This window comes from Mytilus trossulus, chromosome 10 (genome assembly GCF_036588685.1).
Source record: "Mytilus trossulus isolate FHL-02 chromosome 10, PNRI_Mtr1.1.1.hap1, whole genome shotgun sequence".
NCBI lineage: Eukaryota > Metazoa > Mollusca > Bivalvia > Mytilida > Mytilidae > Mytilus > Mytilus trossulus.
Window position 1 is genome coordinate 26,050,037 of NC_086382.1, and position 6,409 is coordinate 26,056,445.

The following is a 6,409-nucleotide window of genomic DNA, read 5'->3' on the forward strand; positions in this document are numbered from 1 at the left end:
TTGTTTAAGGGGATTTGCCTGAGAGATTGTTTACTGTTTTGAGGTATATTCCTACTGAAGTTGGGATTAATACAGTCTGTATTCATGATAATTACTTTAAAATTTTCTTTTAGTACAGGTACTCATTAATGAAATTTTTAAATATTGCTTTTGACTTTAAAAAGTTCAGTTTTAGTAAATGTTGAAGAAAGGCTGCTGTCTGTTCTTACTCAATATTTTTAGGTAAGTTTATATTTGTTGTAAATAAATAAAACTTGCATGTATGATATGTGATGTCGGTATAAACTATTTAAAATTCATTACATTTCTGAAGTTGAAAGGGTGGCAGGGAGATGATTGTGTCCTTGCTTTGTATCTATTGCTTTCTCCTTAAGACTTCAGCAAATATCTTTAACATTAATACATGTATAATAAAAATTTCTTAAACTGATGGAAGATTTTATAAAATGACAAGAAACACTTCTTTGTTTAATTGTAAATTGTGATGTAAGATGTGAATATTTATATTTGTGGAAAATTTGTATTGTAGAAATCAATAGGCTATTTGCATTATTACTAATTTGACCGTTCATGTAGGGTTTCCTTTGGTCTGGTGATGGTAGTCCTTAAATGGCTTATAAATAATTTCTTAAATAAAATGCCAAGTGAATAAGTATCAAATGGGATTGCATAACTGTGCTATGCTTGGAGTTTGAGATCCAATTACTGAAAGTTCGAATTGATTTGACCTCATACAAGGATGGTTTATTGAAACTGATATTGAGGTGTCCACCTTTTCTGCATCTATTCTACAGAAATTGACTGAATTATAAAGTTCATTGGGCCATATTGACAGATATTTTTAACATACCACAAATGTGAATTGCTGACTTAAGTTATTATTATAAGAGTTACTACTTGCAGATTATATTTATTACATATTTAAACATATGCAAATTACAAATAGTCGAAAAGAAACAGTTATCAATGCATGGACTTCATATTAGGTATCAGCATTTTGTGTGTATTTAAACTAGACACCATCTAGTTAACCATAAATATGGCATATGAAGGATGCTTATGGTAATTTGACCTGATGTAAACATAAAGAAATTGAAGAGGTATAATATAGATTTTTCTGTCTGACTATGTCATAGATTAAAAAAGATGCATAAAGTAAAACTATCTTTTTACCTGTACAAGAATGATTTTCTGTGGGTAGAATTGGTCATGCAAGTGTTTCTTTTTATTGACTCCTTTGTTTCACTTTCGATATGAGAAACATGAGAAACCCATTTCAATCAAAGGGTTGAATTGAAGGTCACACATATATGAATGATAGTGGGCTCAAATGAGGTTGAAATATTGGGCTTATTTGACAAAACTGAATCTAAATCAAAGCTAATGCCTCTTTATAGACAATATTTATTATGAAAGGAATTATACACAGTTTGACATAAGAAAACTTGTTCGTAGAAATATCTGAATAAATTACATCGTAAAACTACATTGAACAGATAAGGGGGTGTTGCAGGGAAAGTATGCACTAGAAATGAAAGCCATGTACATGTCATATCAAGCGACACATTTTGTGTGATCAAAGTGACAGTTATTTAAAATTCATAGATAAAAATAAATTTTCAACAGAAGATGAAAACAAAATCCAGAAGAGACATAAAAATAGAATAATTCTTGATCATGACTTATGATGGCAGCACATTTATAAGTTGTTTATTTTTCCATTATAAAGTTCAGTGTGTGCCTTAAGTTTTTAAAGACATCATTTACTTTGTCAAACAATCATGGAGTTTTAATCTTTTATTATTATGAGCATGGTATCCTCTGTCAAATTTTTCCATATTCTTCTGATAAATAGACTTAATTTGTTTGAATTGGCCTTATTTTGATTTTTTAAAAATGCTTAGGACTTGAATGTTTTTCTTGTATTCAGGGTGTTGACATTTTTTCTTATTGGGTCAATAGCCATTAAAGTAATGCATATTCCATAGAACCTGCAGTGTTGGGTACATTGTATGCTCCTCAATTTCTATGAATATACGACAACCCTTTCTAAATCAACATCCTAAGACTTTTGAATTTATACTCTGACACATTTACTTAAACATATTATCAGTTTGTTTAAAATTCTTATTTGCAAAGAAGTAAAAAGACATTATCTCTTGATTAATACCAGTTTAATTAAAATATTTATTTGCAAAGAAGTAAAAAGTGAGTGACACATGGTTTCATTGAAATTACACATTAGCAGGATACATACTTGCGGGGCTGTAGTCGATTTTATATAAACAATTTTGAATTAAATCTGAGATGGTGAAGAGTGATATATTTTCCCTCTTTAAGATGGAAATCTCTAATTGTAGATTTATCGATTTGGATCGGCTAGTCTAATATTTTAAACATGAATACATAGAAATTCAAGTTTGGAGAAGCTTTTGAAAAGAGGTTGATTAGTAAATACAAAACATGACTTTTTTGATGATTTTGTTTAGAACATTTGACACTTATATTTAGGGCATTTATTGATATTTTAGACATTTATTTATAGATCAGAAGCACTGGATGATATAAGTTGATGTCACCTTGACTATGTTATGCTCCAATTGATGGAATTTCTCAAAGTATCTGACCCTGAAGTTGATCTGGACAGATTGAAGGTAATTTCATATTGATAATAAAAAATTGGTTTATGGTTAATTTGGAAATAATACTACTGTAAATTCAGAAATTAATCCGAGGTTTTTATTATTGCGAAAATTGCGACAGAGTTGCAAACGCAATAATTTAAACTCGCATTTTGAAATGTTTTATATGAATTAAAAAAAATCGCAAAAATAAAAATCGTATTTAGGTCTTAAATGACAAAATCGCAATAATAAATACACGCAATAATTTCTGAATTTACAGTATTTGAAATAAGAAGATGTGGTATGATTGCAAATGTATGAGAAAGTTATCCATCAGAGACCAAATGACTTGGATGTATTAAAGCAAGTATACCACAGTATGGCATTCAACAATGAGCAAAACCCATTCCTGATGGTAAGCTATCAAAAGACATGACATCACCAGATATATGTTAATATATACAAGAAAACCAGCAGAAAATCGTGGTATATAATAAAACAAAACTAAACACAAATATGATGCACCCTTAACAGTAACAACTGAATCACAGGCCTAACTCATGACATATTTTCTGAATCGCAGTTGCCTCACTTAAAATGAAAGTTCTAGGGGGAGTTAAGTTTTTTCCAATCACTAGGATATTTTTCTTAAAAGGAAATCAATGTCAGATAGCTGATACCAGGTGTCTTTTCGAAAAAAATTAAACAGATTTTCAAACTTAAAATCGGTTTATGATTTGGGGATGTAAAGCAGGCAGATGGATGGGTGGGCAGCTGCCATTCTCCACAATAACATGAAAACTGACAGTAACCGTGGTAACTGTATCTATATAATTAGGGTGCAAAAATTAATCCACCATTCTGCCTCAGATGGAGGTTCCTTCTGGACCGTAATTGGTCAGGCTAGGAAACATCACCAGGCACTGTTTATTAGGCAGCAACCAATTGATTTTCGGGGGGGGGCTATGGTTTTTTTTTTCTGTGCAAACTTTTTTTCATATTTTTTTAGCGACAAACGGAAAACAATTTTTTTCTTTCAATTTTAGCATTACATATAGTGGCAGCTGAGGGTGAAACAAACAATTTTTTTTTCTCAGGGTCCAAAACAAATTTTTTTTTTTCACCAAAACCTGGAAACGAACTTTTTTTTTTCAAAAAAAAACCATAGCCCCCCCCAGAAAATCAAATGGTTGCTGCCTTATTTCTATTGGCATATACTATATTTTTTAACTAAAGAATATTACTAATCAACTTATGTACAGCAAAGTTTTTAAAGAAATATATTTGATAATTATTATTATGTATTTATTTCAGGTGTAGAATATGTTTGGCTTAAGAAGCGGGTGGATAAAAAAAAATTGAAAGATGCTGTTTGACTGCAATTTTCAAGAAAAGTAAACCATTGTCTGAAGAGGTAAGTTATCCACTCTTTGGTCAGGTTGTCTCTTTGACACATTTCCCATTTTTATTCTCAATTTTATTTTGATTCATTCAATGTTTCCATTAAAATAAATAAATAATCGACAAAGAAGACTCTATGTCTGTGCCATTTTATTAGCTCAATTTCACTGCGCTGGAAAGCATTTACCATTTAACCAGTTTTGTAGTAGGTTATTAAAATTTGTAAATATTGTTAATTTAACAAAAAGAAATTCAAATTTTGTGTTGTTTAAGCAAAGTATACAAGCAAGGCTTTACCAGAACATAACTAACTTGACCAAGAAAACATTTGCATATAGATATCTGTGAATAGGTTGGTTTAGTTCATATTATGTTAGAAAGAGCAGCTGTTCTAAAATTGCTTATGAAATAAGCCAATTAAACAAGTGTCCACTTGTAACCAAATGACATGTATTTTAGAAACTGTAGGTCATTATACAGTCTTCGACAATGAGATTCTTAAAAAAAACGTACTGAATAGTAAGCTGTAAAAGGCCCCTACATGATAAAATGAAAAACCCAATTCAAGCTAAATAAATCAACGGCCTGATTAATGATAAAACAATTGCGACAAACAACTACCACGAAAAACTAGAGGACAAAGATCATGTAATATTTCTTTAACTACACAATTTGGATAACCAAAATCCAAGATTTTAGTCCTGCCAAAAGTAACCGACGAAGGCTTTATAAAGTTTTTAATATAAAAACAAATTTTGATTTTTACACTTTTTTTAAATACCATTCATTGCATCATCATTTTTTCTTGCAGAAAACATACACTGGATGGAGATGAGAGTTTTATAAATCATGGAGAATGGAAGATGCTTGGCATGTTACAATGACAGTTGTGACTAGATGAAATAGAAACAGAAATTAAATGATCGGAAATAAATTATAAACTAATATTCTAGTAGTTTTTTTAAAGCAATCAAAATAGAGAACATCAATTTTAGCTCACCTGGTCTGAAAGGCAATGTGAGCTTTCTCATCACCTGGCGTCCGTCATCTTCAGTCCTTGTCGTTAACTTTTGTAAAAATCTTCTGCTCTGAAACTACTTTTAAAATTTAACCAAACTAGCCCACAATCAACATTGGGCATCTAGTTTAAAAGATTTGTCTGATGATCCCAGCTGCTAACCAAGATGGTCGACATTGCTTAAAATAGACCACAGGGGATAAAATGCAAGTTTTATTTATTATTTTTAAAACCGTCCAAGAGAAAATCTAAATGAGGCAAAATGTTCAGAATTATGAGCTATACTAGTTGTCTTTATTAGTGATAAAGACTTCTTATTGAGTTATTTCCCTTTAATGACAAATTTTACCATTTCTGTTAAGTTTTGACCATTATCTTTTAAAAAAAAAACTGTTATAGATAATATTCTAATAATAGAATTTTTAAATTGAAAAATAATTCGCATGACAAGTTATACAAATTAGTCCGATGATTGAAATCATCAGTTGACTTCATATTAGAGTTATTGCCTTTTGATGATAATTTTACCTTATTTTTTGTGTTTTTGCCTTACATCATAAAAATTGATAAATTGAAACTCAAATCACCAAGATTATCAACAAGATGAGTTCTAACAAGGAAAATTTTGACAATACAGTTTATAGACTGTCACTCTTTGTAGGAGTTATTTCCCTTACATTAGGATATTTTATGCCCTCTTGTGTTTTGAGCAAAAACTAAGGAAGAAAAAGGACACTAAATAGACTTATTTATAGGCAAAACCATAACAACAAAAGATATTTTTTTCATGAGTTTTGTTCTTGTCTACAATGTTGGAGAGTGTCCTTTGTTGAATATACACATACTAGACCGAGGTGAGCCACACATTCCCTTTATAGCCTCTAGTTATCCTTGTGATCTTTGTTGACAACAATGGTTCATCTATGTTTAATATACAACAGGTCAGTGAAGAAGGATCCTTCTTTATCTTCATTTGGTTAACTTCTATTAAATATAGAATTTCAGAAAAAACACAAATTTCCAATTGCAGTTTTCAAAGATAATACTTGCATTATGTAATTATTTTTTTTAAAAATTCTTAGACTGATCATGGACATTGCTAAGAGAGTACAAAAATGTACTCCAAAATGGTATAACTCCGTAATGAGCATTTTGTTCTTTTCACCATGTAGACATGATGTAGTGACCTTAAAGACCAGTTCACCTTTGATTTCGGTTTTGGATGATATAATTACTATCATGGAGCTTAAGGTCAAAATTCCAAAATAATATTTAGACTTAAACTTATCACACCTGACCCAAGTGAGCTCTTCTTGTTACTGGACATTCAGCTTTAGTGAACATTTGACATAGGCAAAATGTGGAG

General features: G+C 30.5%; 1 protein-coding gene across 2 annotated transcripts in view; it reads left to right on the top strand.

The window, feature by feature from the left end:
- Nucleotides 1–4,972, top strand: part of LOC134687111 (non-POU domain-containing octamer-binding protein-like) — a 33,662-nt gene extending 28,690 nt beyond the window's left edge. For both annotated transcript variants that reach the window (XR_010101726.1, XR_010101727.1), the window contains 3 exons: nucleotides 2,546–2,654; nucleotides 3,939–4,038; nucleotides 4,837–4,972. The gene's annotated coding sequence lies outside the window, so the exon portion shown is untranslated. The remainder of the gene's footprint in view (nucleotides 1–2,545; nucleotides 2,655–3,938; nucleotides 4,039–4,836) is intronic.
- Nucleotides 4,973–6,409: the final 1,437 nt, after the last annotated feature.